Raw genomic sequence first — 17,151 nt, 5'->3', positions numbered from 1 at the left:
CCCTTCCTGGGCCCGGGCACCGGGGAAGTGGGGCGGCCCCGAGCTAGGGCGGTGGGGGATGGGAGCCCGCAGCGTCCTGGGCGGGTGTCTGGGCGACACCTCCTCCGCCTGCGCTCGCGTTGGCTCTCGGCTTCGCGTTTGCGATTGGTTGCGCGATTCANAGGGGCGGAGGTATTTGGCGTGGGGACGGGGGCGTCCCAAGCCTCGGAGGCCTGAGGAGAGAAGTCATAGTGGGAAAAGTCGGTATCTAAACGGAAACCATTTCTTCCTGTAGTTTCCAGAGGAGGAGGAGTGGGGTAGGCTGGTACTTTTATTTAAAGAATTTTAGTTGGAGAACTTGGGACTCTTAAAACAGGAAGACCGCTCTGCGTTATCCCTAGGTGATATTCGCACTTGAAAAATTGTTGAAATCTTTTTCTGCCTCGTTTTTGCCGGGATTTGGCCATGAGAACCATTCATAATTTCCCCTGGATGTAACGAGTACAATAGGGGGTGTGTGGGGGAGGGTCTGGGCCGGGTGAAGCCTTTACTGGGCCAACAAAATGTAGACTGGAGAAGAGGAATACGGAAATGAACACAGTGCTCGGGTTCTTGTGGAAATCTGCAAGTGTCGTTTAATGACTGCACTCCACTCGAAAGCTTCATTTGCACCAGTTACTTGTGGTATATTTTTAACAGGTATTCCATGGAAAAGACCAAAAATGCTTAGTTTTAAAAAGCGACTGAAATTCTATGTAGCAGGGAAATATAAACAGGAATCTTTATAATGACCTGGTACTCGTAGTAGAAAATGTATTGTGTGCTAGAGAAAATATGATTTAAACTGAAAACATTTCAGTAATTAAAACTGCTCAGAGTTCGTTTCTCTGTCACATCTGTATATGACACTTAAAAGTATGTTTTCCAATTAAAAGATGAATGAAATAATTTTTTCAACATGTGGGAATTATTGCATGAAGTATTTACATTTTTTCTTTTAAAAGGAACTTATAATTTTGTGTTAAGGAGCCGGAAGGTGTCAGATCATCCATTTTAAATACAACTGTTCTAACAGGTTTTTCTTTCTGCCAAGCAAATCCAACTTTTGAAATGTAAACTCACTTTCACAGTATTTTCATTGACATTTAATTTAGTGAGATGTTTTTACTTTGAGATTGAGGAGACAAATGTGCCATTGTGTAATAATGCTTAGAACTATAGTATGAGTTCTATAAAGAACATTTGGGTGGTGAGATTTTAAGTTTATGGTCAGGTTTAACTTGTAAAAAGCTTAATTTTCCTTTTCATGTTTTTTTAAAAAGCTTTATTCTGAAAAAAGAAAAATATTCCTTTAACTTCTGTAGTATTCAAAATGTAAATATCAAAAATTATTAATTTTTTCATGTACCTGTTGCATGTGCTCAAAAGCTATTTGGAGAAATGTGTTTACATTCATTTTGTAATATTTGCTTTTCTAAGTAGCTCTTTAAATATTACAAACTAGCCTTTTGATCATTCAACTTTTAGTAATTTTTCATTAAGAACAAATATTCTACATTCAGCTTGCTTTCAAAGTCACTTGAGTGGTGCCTTCTGGATTGGTCACTATTTGCTCTTCCTAAAACTGAGACCTAAGGAAGTATCTACTTCTAAAGCATGGGATAAATTGTTTATCTTCCATAAATACTAGCCCGTGCTTGTCGGTCACTATCAAACACATCTAACAGCTGGAATTTAAGACAACTGTGTGCTGTTTTGATGAAATATGTTCCTAGGATTCGTGAACTTAATCTGTGTATTATTTTAACAAACTGGATACTCCATCTAGGACCTTAAAAACATACAGGAGTCATATAAGCTCAGACATCAAAGGGGTGAATACAGTGCCCTCCACTTCCAGTCTTACAACCATTTGAGGGATAAGTGTATATTCACTGGTTGAGTAAAAAGAACATGGGTAACTGTCTTTTTTACTGGCATTTCAAGAGCAAAAGTATCTTTAGGGGGTTTTCAAAAATGAATGGAAGGTTAGTCTAACTTCCAGTCTTACATTAAGTCTCACACAGGAAATTAACAGTGCATATGGGCTACTCCCGAGTTTTTCCCGAAGCAGTTGCAGCTCCTAGTTTTAACCCCACGAGAGAATACCACCCATTGTGTGTGCTCTGATGCGGCTGAGTGTCACAAATTGCACCGTGTTTACTCTTTGGACTGCTGCACCTACTCCTTATCTCCTGGGGGCAATAAAAATGTTTATTGGTCAGAGTAATATTAAAGGAGAAAAAGTGTTTAGAAGGTCGGTTACCGTTGTTGTATCCACAGGTTATGAGCGAAGGCTGAGCAGGTAGAGGCGAAACAAAGGGCATTCTTGCTGCTACCCCTCCTAACACCCGGCCACTTCTGAGGCCACCGGAGAGCCAAAGTCCTTACTGCCGGGTGGGCACGCAATGCCCGCCGCGTCGTCGCCTGGGCCCCATAGGAGGTGTTTTTAACATACTCTTGCGTCTTCAAACAACTCTCCTGGATTCATGTGTTTAAACCAGATACGTGATAAGTGGTAACCTAAGTCTGCTCTCTCGAGAATCTGTCTTCAGTAATTTTTGTTCAAAATCAAAAATAGTGCCCCAGGAGATGAGGAGATGGGCCAGTTTCCTTTTGCCCCTGGCTCTGCCCGGAAAGAGAGGGCGGGATTCTTGCAGCTCCCGCTGGCAAAATCCTTCGTCGCTCGCCTGCTCGCCTCGGAGCGCCTCGATCACTGGACCGCCCTGGCCCTGTCGCGGGACCGGCACTTCCTGGCTCCGCCTCGGGGTCTGTTCCTCCGCGCGGAGCTGTGCACGAGTTGGACGTAGGGGTCAGGGGAGCCTCTACAGTTCCCCTCGCCACATGACACCACCTGAGGTCCTCCTCCTCCTCCAGCGCGCGCCCGCCCGCGGGCGGCGGTGACGAACCAAGCAGCGTGTGTTCGGGCCTATCTCGAGTGTGCGAGAAGCTGCCTGGCGCTGGGGTAGGTTTGGTACCCACGGAGAGAGACCGCAAGTAGCCCTGGCTCAGCCCTGCGCCTCCGTCCGGGGCGGGGCGGGGCCGCGAGACGNGGAAGCCTTCTTCGCTCACCCGATTGGTGGACGGAAGGAGCCTATCACCGTCGGCTGCCTCCGCCGGAGCCGTTTGCTGGTTTCCATTCATTGGACCCCGAGCCTCCCTTGGATTTCCATCTTTTGTGGCGCGAAAATAATCCTTTGCTCCCTCTCATTGGTTTTGTTGTTGAGGGGGTGGGATTGAGTTTTCTTAGTGTTCTCATTTTTCCTGCCCTTTAACTTCGAGCCCCCAGCCCCAACTCCCAAGAAGGAAAAAGGGAGGTAACTAAGGAAGAGTAGAAAATAGTGTGCGTGTGGAGCCCGCCCCTTGGGCTGACCGCATGGTGCACGCAGACTCCCCACCCTTCCCCCAACGTCTAGCACCCGGAGGTCCGCGGTTTGCGCCATGCTCACCAACTGGAGTCACATCGGCTCCCTGCCCCTTCCAACATCTCAGAATTTATATCTCTTTTTTAGTTAAAACAACAAAATATGTTTTCAGATACCTGAATTTTCCTGGGTTTCTAGAAAAACCGACCCTTTCTGCCCCCTCCCTTTCTAACCCCCTTTTGTGGTCCACCGGGTTGTTTTAAGCAAAACCAAACAACCCCTCCAAAAAAAGCAAACGAAAAATTCCGGGTAAAGTCAACTATGCCGAGATCACGCTTTCGTTGAAGCTGCCCTAAGACCAAAGAAGCTGAGACCGACCTTGAAGGATTAGCGATTTCTGTAACTGAAATGTTGTAATTTTACTGAGGTTTGGTAGAGACGGTGAGGAAACGTTAATAAGCGTTTGTCTTGGAAAAGGACAAAAGAAACGAATAATCCTATTTAATTTGATTAACTGAAAGAGCTAACAGCTGTAGTGCTGTATTCTAGGTAGTGGTGTCTTTGGTGCGTTTGTATTTATGTACATAAGTTGCTATTGTTCTCCTCAAAAATAAATATCAGAACTCTGGCCATGACAGAAAAGAGGGAAGTGTGAATTTGTTTGTTATATCTAATTTCATAACAGACTCAAATTATGTCATTTTCTAAAGAAAATAAAATGTATTAATTAGAAATACAACTTAATAATTAGTTTACAAATAATGGTTCATTTTTTAAGTCTTAACAAAATACTTGATCTGGTTTTTAAAAAACGTGAAACAATAATTGCCCAGTAAAAAAAAACTTTGAGAGAATCGGCTTAAATCTGTGAGTTCAAAGTTTTGTCTGTATTGTTAACTCTTAGCTAGTAGGGATGTTACATCATCCTCCTAAATTCTTTTGGTAAAACTGTATTTGTTCTTTCGTTTTAATCTCTAAAAGCCAACTAATTGAAGTAATGTAAATGACCACCTACCTTAAAACTAAAAGGTATTTGAGCAGTTCTTTAAAACAAATTTTAAAAAACTGACTAAATTAGGAAAGAAGAGCTTCTAAAATACAGACCTATTTTGTTTACATTTTGTGTATATATTTTAACTACATTTTAGTAAAGTAGTTAATATATATGTATTTTTGGAAATTTTCTTGTAAAATTATTTCTCAGAAACTGAGTAACTTACAAATGGTTTATTTTGAGTTGAACAAATTAAAGCTTAAAGGTTACATTTATAGTGTAATGCTGGAGATCATAGAGTTAATTTAGATAAGCCTTAGACACCTAAAAATTTTAAAATTCAAAGATGATTATTTATAAAGTGATTTTAGGTTGGGACTTGAATAATCTGTAATCTTTCTATTTTGAAAATGATACAGTAGAAAAAGTATTAAAGAATTTTTAGAAAAAATTTTAATTTGTAAAAAAAAAAAGTTCCAAAATTAATCTGGACAAGCCAAAACTTGAAAACTTGAGATATTTTCAAATGTTTTCTTAAATTCAAAGATTTCTATAACCAGTATTTTTCTTTTAATAAACTTTGTTCTGGTTGGGAGAAATTGATTTATTAAATTTTCAACTACTAAGTCAGAAATGAGAATTTTAATCTATCTGGTAAATTTTATACATGATGCTTAAAGTAGTAAACATGATTCCTTTTATTGCAATTTATCCTTTATGTTATTGCTTTACTTGAGTGAAACTTTAAAATACTCATTTATTATTACTATTCTCCAAGGAGAAAGGAGGAATGAGACCTTTAGTGGAAAGAGTCTTTGGTAATTGGTGTGTGTATATAACTATTTGCTGACGGGCCACAGAAAACAAAGAAGATAGGCATTTGTCTGTGGGGGGAGGGGTGTGGAGAGGCTGAGAAGAGTTGGGCATTTAAATTGGTTTCTTCGTTGTAACTCATTTATCCTTCAGGTTTCCTTGCTAAAGGTGGAGGGAAGGTGGTAGAGAGTATGTATTAACTAATGGAGCAAAGTGGGACAGTAATCCAGGCATGAAATCCCACTAGAAAGAACAATAAGAACCTACACTCTTCTCAGATAATCGGAAAGCAAAGCACATGCTGAAGTTATGGCTAGTTTTCAGCGTTTTCTAACACGTGCATTTAAAAGACATATCTGAAGTTACCATTTTCTTATTAGAACCCTTTGTTTTCCTGACCAGTTCTTTTCCAGAATCACATTCCACAAAATTTAGGAGCAAAAAGTCCCTTTCATGAAACAGCTGGTTTTGTGACCTGTATATACAAATCAACTATAGACAAATCAGCTCCTAGATGATCTTAGAGATAAACTGAGGAATTCCTCATGTTGTCTATAAATAGAAAGTTAATTTTTAGACTTTAATAAGGCAGAGTAAATGCGTAAATGCCTTACTTGCAGGAATAATGGTACAGACCATTATTACCATTTCCACTTTGACTCATTAAAATTCATTCCTTCTTGAGTTCAGTTTACATTTTGGTCCTGAGCTTCTCTTAATATGATGATCCCAGTTTTAAAGATGGAAACAACAGGCTAGGTGACGATTATCATTACTGCAAAACCTCTCAGCTGAAGTTCATAAGAATCTGAGACCATAAGACATAGCAGAAAACAAAACTAAAGATCTGAAATCTTTATCAAAATTGACACGATAAAGATTTGTCCTAAAATTTGTGCCTAACACTTCTTTGGAAATATTTACCACCTTTTTTTGCGGTAGCTTGCTTAAAAACAGAGTTGGTGGTGTTTTTTAATTGCTTTTCTCAAATGACAAATTTACGATAAATTATTTTTAAAATGACAGTTGCCACTGCCTTCCCTAAGGCAAGGTTTTATTTGAACTGATGTTTAATATCAATAATTGAACCTGTTTGATAGTTTTCCCTTATTTAATTTTGGCTGGGGGCTGTCCTGTGCCAGTCATTGAAGTAATTTCTCTACTTTTATGTTATGTTTCTTTGTAAACTATTCATATCTTATTTGTAATCTAAAAATGTTTTCCCTAGCACTTTCCAAGACTTGGAGAATAATTTAAAACTAAATCTTACCCCCCAAAATATTAGTAAAGACTCTTTCAAGTGTGTACAATTTGATACAATCAAGTTAGAAATATATTACTATTGAATATTTTTCATTAAGCTGACATAACTGTATGATCCTTTCTAATTCTAACACATTCTGATTCTAATACAGCTATTAAAAATCCAGTTCATAAAAGGACACTAACAAAGGTCTTTAAAAAAAAAAAAAACAAGAAAAATATCAATTCTGTTACTTCAGAAATATATACGGTCTCTTTTATGTTGATAACATTTTGTTCTGGGATAATTAAATACAGAATGCTGTCACCTTGTTTTGTTTTGTTTTCGTTTGTTGAAAACTGCCTAGAATTTTGCTCCTTGATTCTATTACCATACATCTATGGTAAATTTTTTGCATTATATTTCTTTACTACCAAGAATAAAATGGCATGTTTGGTTTTGTTTTAAGTGAATGGCCATCTGCAAAAAGACCAATAAAAAACAAACTAAAATACCTAAAGTTTTGGTGTAATGCATTATCCATGCTCCCCCCCGGCAATCATAGTTCTATTCAAATTTTATCTTAATTTAGAACCAATATTGTGAACTTTTACAAACAGATTAACTTGAATTTTGTTTTAAATATTAATAAACAAAACTTTGAGTAAATATTTTCATCCAATGAAATAGATAATAGAGTTACAGATAAACATTACTCTTTCCCCTTGACAGCAACAAGTCCAGTTGAGGGCAGTTTTGTTGGGTATGGAATGCAGTCAGTGTGTGAAATTGGACATAAGAATAGATACACATATTGCTGCTGAGAAGCCTTTTGTGGAGATTTGTGAAGCAAGATAGAACTTGTGTTCAACTTCTGAAGCTACAGGTTAAAACAGGCAAGGTAAGCACAATTTTATCATTATGGTTTTCTCTTCAGTATGTTTTGGAAGGTGTAGAGAGAAGAGTAACAATATAGATTGAACTGGAATTAGGATGCTATTAGTACCTCAACATTAGAATTTAATTCAATATGTTTTCATGTTTCTGTGCCTTATTTTCTATTTTTTAAAGACTATTTTATTATACACATGAAATACCCAGTAACATCATTAAAACATACATGTGATCAATTTTTAAAGTTACAGAATAATATGATGACCTGTTTTGAAAATGGTGTTAAATTTATTTACTAAATATGAAGTTATCACAAAACCCTTCTGTTGGACTGTCTACCACTTCTATTTGTGCACATGATCCATATGTTGATAAATTGTTTTAATCAAAGTAGCATTATTTGCCAAAATGTCTTTACAAAAAAAAGAGCCAAGATATGGTCTGCTGCTGTTTTGAAACATGTTTTAAAACCTCAATGTAGAGAGGAAACTCAGATTTTAAGTGAAAGCTGAGTTCTGTGATTTACTGCTTTTTTGATATTTATTGATGGACAAGGAAATGAATTAAACTGTAATGTTGCCTCAGAGTTGACCACCAGTAAAGTTTTTAGTGGCTATAAGTTAAGAATGTTGTTTCAATCAATGATAGCCCCTTCCTGTTACTATTGTTGTAAGATACTCTCTTTCTTTGATTATTAAATATCCCTAAATTATTTCATTACAAAGGAGATGAGGTAGGGTCATGTTATACTAGCATAGCCAAATGTTTTCACACTTTGAGATTTTAAACAGATGAAGAAAACCATTGCTTTTTAAATAAACAGAAGTTTATTATCATTTATTTTACAATAAGTAGTACATGTATTTTCTTATCTATACCAGTGTTCTGCTTATGTTGTAATAAGCTGAATTACTCTCACACATGGAAGTTAATGGAAAACTCTATTACAGCTAAACACAGAAGATGTATAGGCAAGAAAAAAGATCAAAATCAACATGTTTGTGAAACTCTTTTTTTGTTTTGTTTTGTTTTTGTTTTTGTTTTTTGTGGAACTCTTGATTAAGCCAAAAATTAAAGTATCTTCCCACAACCAAATCTGCCCAGGTTTCTAGTTTCTATTGTTTAAACAGTTAATGGTTAAAACTTGAATGTATGGTTAGTATGCAGATATTACTACTTAACTTGTGAAAAATCTCTTTAATAGTTTATAGTTTCATTTAATGTAACTTTGTATGTGATCTAAAAAGCAATTACTTTGTTTTTTAAAGGTTTTTTTCATGTTTCCATGAGGAAAATTCAAAAACACGGAAGTTAAGCTGAAGGCTGTTAAGTATTTTGTTAAAATCTTTTATCTATGGGTTAAAATATGTTTCTTTTCCTTCTTATTTTTCCATGAAAGCTTGAAATGCAACCTATTAAAATCCAACATATTAGGGGTGCCTGGCTGGTTCAGTCGGTAGAGCATGCAACTCTTTATCTCCAGGTTGTGAGTTCAAGACCCATGTTGAGTGTAGAAATTACTTAAAAATTTTTTTTAAATGTTTAAAAAAATAATAAACGCCAACAGATTTAATGGCATTTATAAACTCATAAAACAGGTTTTGCTAACTTTTTAAAAAATAAACCAAGTAATTTAAGAATATTGGATAATTTGATTTTATGTATATATAACTGATTAGAGGTTGGATATTCAAACAAATTTGAAAGCAATACAGTTCAAGCAACTTGCCACACAGTGGCATTATCAAAGTGATTATACAGTATAATATGAAGTTATAGGCTCTGGATTTTGAAATCAGATATGCATATACCAGTATAAACATGCAAATAAATTATTGTTTTCAAAAATCCAGGCTAGAGTTGATGTAAAGTTAAGAGAGCCGACTCTGTAGTATAAAGGGAAGTCAAAGTGCTTACAGCACTTGTAACAGGAAAAGTCTGTATGAACCACAAGATATCTAGAATCACTATTGTAAACACTTAGCGTTTTTCTAAAATATAATTTTGGTAGCTAATAGTTTGTCCTTGGAAGTGTAAACTGCTAACACTTTTTATTTAATGGAAAGAGAAAGAGGTTGAGGCAATGTATATTAGAGGCTAGCACTATAAGACTCCATATAGGAAACCATCTTCCCTTTTATATATATATATATATATATATATACACACACACACATTTCAAATTCTTGGATACTTTGTATAAATAAGTTTGGATGTTTTGTTTGTGTTTTTGATTAGGGAATTATACAAAGTATCTTCTCCTTTAACGTGGCTTTTAGTAGAACCTGTTTCATAATATAACAGTTCTATAATTTGCAGGCTGGAGGGATTATTAGCATTAGGAATTATTAGGTAAAATGGTTTCCCATTTTACAGTTGAGGAAATTGAGTTCAGGGAAGGTTCAATGCATGTAGACACCCAGTTCAGTGACAGGGCTGAAATGTGTTTATCATGGAATGAAACCATATAATAGTTCTGAGTGGGAGATAATAGCAAATACTTTTTTTTCCCTATTTTTGGTGATAAGTAAACAGACCCAGAGTGAGGTTTGCCCAGATCCAATATCGTTACTTTAAAAGCAAAACAAAGCAAAACAAACAAACAAACAAAGACCACCTACATTTATACTAACAAGAGGTTCTGTACATCATTGAAAGTTAAGGGCAAAATTCTTGAGATAGAGGAGACATTGAGGGGAAAAAATGGTTTATCTCAGTAATTTTCTCAGAATCTCATTTAAACTATCCCAAACAGGTAAAAATCAGTTTAAACTATCCCAAACAGGTAAAAATCAGTTCAAGGTAAAAGGCTGGGTAAGCAGGAAGGTCCCATGATTTCTTTCACCCAGGATTTCTCTTATGTGCTCTCAAAAACTTGATCCAAGGCCCAGCTAGCTACATCAGGACCTCTAGGGGTTAATAACCACCTCTCATACTCTTAGCAGCAAGCTAAGAAATTCTTCCTCATGTTAAACTTCAAAAATGGGACGGTCGTATTTACTCCATATTAACAATAGTTTAACAGTGAGCTTGGTTTTTCTTTTTGCTTTAGTGAAAATTCAGGGGTGGGGGGAGCTGTGTATTACTACACACACACACACACACACACACACACGCATGCACGCATGCATGCACACGCACATTCACATCTCCCCATGGCGTAATTCAAGCTCTTCCCTCCTCTGCTATGTATTGGATCGTTGAAGAACATTTGGCAGAAGCGCAGCGAGCAACTCAAGCTCTTATTTGCTCACACCGCTACAGAGTGTGGTCACTGGCCATAAGTGCTCCTGGCTTCCCACTCCCAACAAGATACATGAACCTAACAGCTCAACATCCTGGGCTGTGCCTTTGAAGAGGAGCAGCCCTGGGACGCCTGGGTGGCTCAGTCGGTTAAGTGCCTGAGTTCTGCTCAGGTCATGATGCTGTGGTCTGTGGGTTCAAGCCACACATTGTGCTCTGTGCTGACATTCTCTGTCTCCCTCTCTCTCTCTGTCCCTCCCCCTTGCTAGCTCTTTCTGAAAGATAAATAAAGATTTTTTTAAAAAAGCTATCCTTACAGTGAAACCTGTAAGTCTGCTGATCTTCATAAACTGGATACATAGTAGTGTCACCTGTTTTCTATGTATGCAGCTGAGCCTCCTGTGACCCTGGGTCAGTTTTGTTTTGTTTTTTTTTAACTTCCTTGGCTTTTGTTTCCACAGCTGTAAAGACAGTTTAAAACTATTTACACCATTCATCATCCTTTACCTTTTTCACAACAGAGCACTGAGTAGGCTTTCTACAAATATTTGTGGAATTTAGTTTTCAGAAAAAAGAATAAGACCAGGAATATCAATGAAATTATTGGACCACTTCAGAAAGAGGGGAAGAGATTATTGCTTGAAACTGGAAAATAATGCAGAGAAGGATATGTTGTGTACATATAACCAGTTTCAACGAAAAGAAAGCTTAATCAAATACCTCAGATCAGGGGCACTGGGGTGGCTCAGTCGGTTAAGCGTCTGACTCTTGATTTCAGCTCAGATCATGATTTCATGGTTCATGTCCTCACTGACAGCACAGAACCTGTTTGTGATTCTCTCCTTCCTTCTCTTTGCCCCTCAAGCATGCACATATGCTGTCTCTCAAAATAAACATTTTTTTAAAAATTTTTACTGGTCTTTTTAAAAAAGATTTTATTTTTAAGCACTCTTCACACTCCAAATGGGGATTGAACTCACAACCACAAGATCAGAAGTCACATGCAATACTGACTTTGCCAACCAGACACCTCCACAATCTTTTTTAATCAATGGTTTCCTTTGTTAGAATCAGATCCTCATGCTTCATATGAACTTAGATAAGAAATTATTACCATTTTACAGAATTTATGAGCTAGAGAATAAAAAAAGAAAACAAAAATGTCAAAAATTTAAAAATTGATGAGTCAAAGATCAAATTAGTAGATGATCAACCAATGTGAATGTTTACTAATAATTACAGTTGGCCTTTAAATTAGTTTTCTAACTGCTTCCCTTAGATTTCTGAAGATATATCAATTTAGATATTTTAATTGTATAGAAATAAATTATAGATAATTAGAACAACAACTGGAGCCTCTTCATGTGACTCTTGATCTTGGGGCTATGAATTCGAGCCCTGTGTTAGCACAGAGATTACAGAAAATACAAAAACTTAAAAAAAATAACTGGAGCCTCTTGAGACCAATTGGAAGATATTGTAGATCAAATTAAAGTGAAACGAAATATCATTACACTTAAATCATATATATTGAATTTAAAGAATTTCAAGTGCTCAGTTTAAATATCTATGTTTACTTGTATTCTTGGTGGTTTCTTGAAGAATTCTGTAAGAATAACTTAGGAAAAAGACATAAAATTTTCATTTGTGCTGTAGTGACTATCTCTGGCTTGGGCTTTTCCCTTCTAGAGTTGAAACATCCATCTGTACAACTTGCAAAAGGAACTTTTCCATAGAATTAAAGAACTTCAGCATGGCTGCTCCTTGCAAAATAGCTTTAGCAGTGGTGCATTTGAAAACCTAGCAAAAATAATGGCAATAGCAGGGCTCGAAGGAAAAAATCCTGCCGATGAATCTTCATTTTAAATATTTAACATAAGCACAGTTATAGGACTCAAGCTTTAATATCTGTTATGTGAGTATCCCTGTACATTTTATCTGTTTAATTCATTCTCATAAAATGAAGGAGAAGCTTGATAGATCAAACTGAGTGATTTAGAAGACATTTCTTAGTTCTCACTTGCTTAAAATAATAAAATTTAATGCCCCCAAAAAAGCCATTCATTGGAATTTATCGAAAGAGATTTGGGTGGTGCTTTCACCTAGGACATGTCCATTTTATTCAGAGACTAAAATTTTCAGAGTCTAGGCAAATTGAAAGGATATTTCGTTAATACAAATTTTTAAATATGAAAGTAAATGAAGACTTTCAGTGATAACTTAGCAGAAAAGATTGTTTAGCTTATTTAGTTTATAGCTCCTAGTGCTTATCAAAATAAAAGACTTTAAAAAAATAAAAGTATTTTAATCTGGTTCTGCTACTTTGGAGTTATTAATAATGCAATATAAGAGATTTTTATTTGATACAACTTTTATTCCATTGCAAAAATTTATTTTATTATTATTTTTTTAAATACTTATTTTTGAGACAGAGAGAGACAGAGCTTGAGGCGGGGAGGGGCAGAGAAAGAGGGAGACACAGAAGTGGAAGCAGACTCAGGCTCTGAGCTGTCAGCACAGAGCCTGATGCGGGGCTCGAACCCACGAACCATGAGATCATGACCTGAGCCAAAGTCAGATAGATGCTTAGCCAACTGAGCCACCCAGGTGCCCCTCCACTGCAAAATTTTAAATATGTTTTTAATAAGAGAAGTCATTATGGTTAAAATCAGGAACTAATAATTCTTTGAAAACAAGGAAGACAATCAAATTTGGGGTTATTTTTTCTTTTAATTCCTAAGCTGTTATTTTTTTTCAGGTTGAAAATATTTCATGTCCATGACATATTCAAAAGTAGACATATTGTGCACTTTATATTTTAAACTTACCTCCTTTTTTTCTGTTCTTCTTGTTTTATTATATAATGAACTTAAAAATAATTATATATCAGTTGTTTATTGCTTAGACTCATAAAGGTTTGGCCTCAACTGAAACATTATTTTCAATAAAGGTTTCTCTGATCTTCGAAACTAGAAACAATCTCTCTCTCCTCTAATATCAGAACTTTAAAGTATGAATTTGGGGGAGCCTGGCTGGCTCATTTGGTGGAGTGGGTGACTCTTGATTTTGGGGGTGTGAGTTTAAGCCCCACATTGGGCATAGAGATTACTTACAAATAAAACATTTAAAAAAATAATAAAAGACATGTGGTAACCCAGTTTCAAAGAAAAAACAAGCTACGTGGGATTGAGATTATAAACTAATTCTGAACCAAAATATGCTGGAGCTCTGGAGTTTTCAGTTTTATAAGGGTGATGAAAAATCTTTGACTATAATTCATTATCAGTACAGTCATGTCAGATAAAGTATGAAGTTTATTCATATAGAAACTACTAAGAAAATAAGACTAGAGAGAATTTAATTCAAAGGAAACTTTTTTGAGGCTTAGTATGAACGATTTTTGTCACATTTGGCAAAATATACTGAGTAAACATGAAGCTTTTATGATGTAGTCCTAATGATATAGTCCTATATGAAAGAGGAAATGGCGAAATGTCCAGAAAAAGAGCCAATCTGATCTAAACTCCTTAAACAATAATTCCTGGGTTAAAAAAGTAAAGTTGCTGAAAACTTCATGTAAATTATCAAATGGGGTTCTGGGAAGTTACAGTAAACTCATTTTACTTTCCACTTTAAAATAGCTATGATTTTCAGATAGTGAAATATGTGCTTTGACTTTTATGGAATCCTTAATTTTTACATTAAATGTTTTTTAATTCATTTATTTTTAAGAGAGAGAAAGAGAGTGAGAAAGACAGAGAGAGAGAGAGAGGCAGAGCATGATTGGGGCAGGGGCAGAGAAAGAGACACAGAATCCCAAGGAAGCTGCTCAGAGCCTGACACGGGGCTCAAACACACGAACCGTGAGATCATGACCTGAGCCAAAGTCAGATATTTAACTAGCTGAACCGCCCAGATGCCCCATTTTACATTTTTTTAATGTAATCTCTACACCCTAAGTGGGGCTTGAACTCACGACCCCAGGATCAAGTGTTGTTGCATGCCTTATCGACTGAGCCAGCCAGGCACCCCAATTTTTACATTTTTTATTTTTTGATGGGCAATGTCAAATAGCATCATCCAAAATGTAGTAGTATAATGTCATAAGGCTTCATGTTTGGTTAGCTAGAAAAAAAAAATGACATGTGTAATTACTACATTCTGAAAATGATGTGTATGGCAGATTCATTTTTCTGTAAAGACTTTTATGTGTTGGATATACTTTGAACTGGATTTGTTTAACTCTGCAATTCTCTGTTTAATAGTGTCATCAAAAGACATTTGAGAGGCTCCTGGGTGGCTCAGTCAGGTTAAGCCTCTGACTCTTGATTTTGGGTCTCAGGGTTGATGAGTTTGAGCCCCGTATTGGATTGGGATTCTCTCTCTCTTCTCTCTCTGCTCCTCCCCCACTGACATGGGCTCTCTCTCTCTCAAAATAAACAAACTAAAGAAAACAACAACATTCGGTGCAGTAGTGTTCACTTACTTTTTCAACGAATATTTGGTATAGGGCACTGTGGAGAATAGAGATTGATGCATACAGTGTGTTCCTTGACCACTATTCCTTAAGAGGCAGCATATAGATGTCATTCATGCAATCCTTAAAAACGTCAGTGATGTGCCCAAAATGCCCTTAATTTTCCTTAATGGCCCATTTTAAAGCTTTTATTTAGGAATTTCTATAAACCCTTCTTGAACATATCTGAAATGAAAATATCAAAGTGCCTTCATTAAAAATAAAAGTGCCTTGGGGCACCTGGGTGGCTCAGTCAGGTGAGCATCCAACTTTCAACTCAGGTCATGATCTCACAGGTCATGAGTTAAAGCTCCGCATCGGGCGCTCTGCTGTTAGCAAAAGATCCTCTGTCCCCCTCTCTCTCTGCCCGTGCTCCACTTGCATTCTTTCTCTTAAAAAAAAAAAGTGTCTTCATAAAACACTTCTTTATTTTTATTATTTTTAAGTAAGCTCCACGTTCAACATGGGGCTTGAACTCATGGCCTCTAGGTTGCATGCTCTATGGGCTGAGCCAGCCAGGCACCCCATAAAAAATTTCTATCAAATAAAATATATTTTTTAGTGTTATTTATTTTTTGAGAGAAAGAGTGTGAACAGGGGAGGGGCAGAGAGAGAGGGAAACACGGAATCTGAAGCAGGCTCCAGGCTCTGAGCTGTCAGCACAGACACCAACTGTGAGATCATGACCTGAGCTGAAGTCAGGTGCTTAACTGACTGAACCACCCAGGCACCCCTCAAATAAAATATTTCTTAATTTTTTGTTACCTAGCGGTTTCTTGGTTTTTCTTGTTATAACAGAAATTGACAGTGAGGAGCCACCAGAAGCTCACTCTATTTTCTCTAAAGAACTCCCCCTGGGGTGCGTGGGTGGCTGAGTTGGTTAAGTGTCTGACTCTTGGTTTCAGCTCAGGTCATGGTTTCATGGGTTCGAGCCCCGCATTGGGCTCTGTGCTGGCAGGATGGAACCTTCTTGGGATTCTCTCTCTCTTTTTCTGTATCCCTCCCCCATTCAAGCTCTCTCTGTCTCTCTCAAAATAAATTTAAAAATTAAAAAAAAAAATGCCCCCTGCCTCCCAACATCTCTCAACACAGAAAGCATTCTTTCTAATTTTAAATATGTAAGCAATGGATCATGGGAATCCACTCCTGAAGCCCAAAGCACAGTGTATACAGTGTATGTTAGCTAGCTTGACAATAACTTATATTTAAAAAATAAATAAATAACAAATTTAAAACTAAATTAATAAATACCAGGACTTAATGAACAAGTTCACACTTGTCCCTCCAGTTTCTTTCAGCAATTTTTTGATATATCCTCTTATTTTGACTTTCTAGATATAATATCCTGGTTCTCCCAGTCTCATCTCTTAAGTTATTCATTGATGGATGCCTTTGATCATGTGTTGCCTTCTCCCAGACTTCTGTCTTCCTTTCATTGTTTCTGGAGCAATATTCAACATCCAGGCATGGATTCACTATAATTTTGTGAAAGTAAAAGTTGTTTTCTAAAGATTTCTTCAGTAATTTGTATCACCCAGGGTGGGTAAATTTCAGGCTTCTTGGGCTCCATTTCAGGCTGCTATTTAAATGAAACGATACATTGCATCAGTTTCTTTCCAGAGTAATGATTACTGGCTTAGCCAGAGCCCCTCATTCCTCCTCTTCTCCCTTATCTAGGCTGAGGCTTATTTTGCACTCTTTATGTTCTTGAGCAAATGGATGCAGAAAAAAATAGGTAATTGTTGACCAGTGTGTTAAAGCAGTAAGTAGACATTATTATATCAGCACACTGTCATATTCCCAGATGTAGGATACTCTTACCTAATGATTAATTACTCTTACTAATGATTAAACAAATTGGACTCACCTAAATGATGTCACATACAGGTTTAGCCTTACACATTTTATCTAGCCATTCCCTAATTTGAAAATGAGTGGGCTGGACTAAGTGATCTTTAAAGCCCTCACCAACTGTAAAATTTTACTGATTCTCCTAAAACAGGAAACTGCTACCCAAGGATGACTTTCCTTACTGCTTGGTTTTGCCATTTAGTATTTAAATATT

General features: G+C 36.6%; 1 long non-coding RNA gene across 1 annotated transcript in view; it reads left to right on the top strand.

Moving 5' to 3' along the window:
* Positions 1-3,497: 3,497 nt before the first annotated feature.
* Positions 3,498-17,151, top strand: part of LOC144241019 (uncharacterized) — a 36,010-nt gene continuing 22,356 nt past the window's right edge. The window contains exons 1-3 of the long non-coding RNA XR_013337939.1: positions 3,498-3,824; positions 7,166-7,334; positions 8,596-8,652. This is a non-coding gene — a long non-coding RNA (uncharacterized LOC144241019). The remainder of the gene's footprint in view (positions 3,825-7,165; positions 7,335-8,595; positions 8,653-17,151) is intronic.

Source organism: Crocuta crocuta, unplaced genomic scaffold, assembly GCF_008692635.1.
Source record: "Crocuta crocuta isolate KB4526 unplaced genomic scaffold, BGI_CrCroc_1.0 scaffold197, whole genome shotgun sequence".
Taxonomy (NCBI): domain Eukaryota; kingdom Metazoa; phylum Chordata; class Mammalia; order Carnivora; family Hyaenidae; genus Crocuta; species Crocuta crocuta.
The sequence above is the reverse complement of the archived record's forward strand: the minus strand, read 5'-3'. Positions and strand labels throughout refer to the sequence as shown.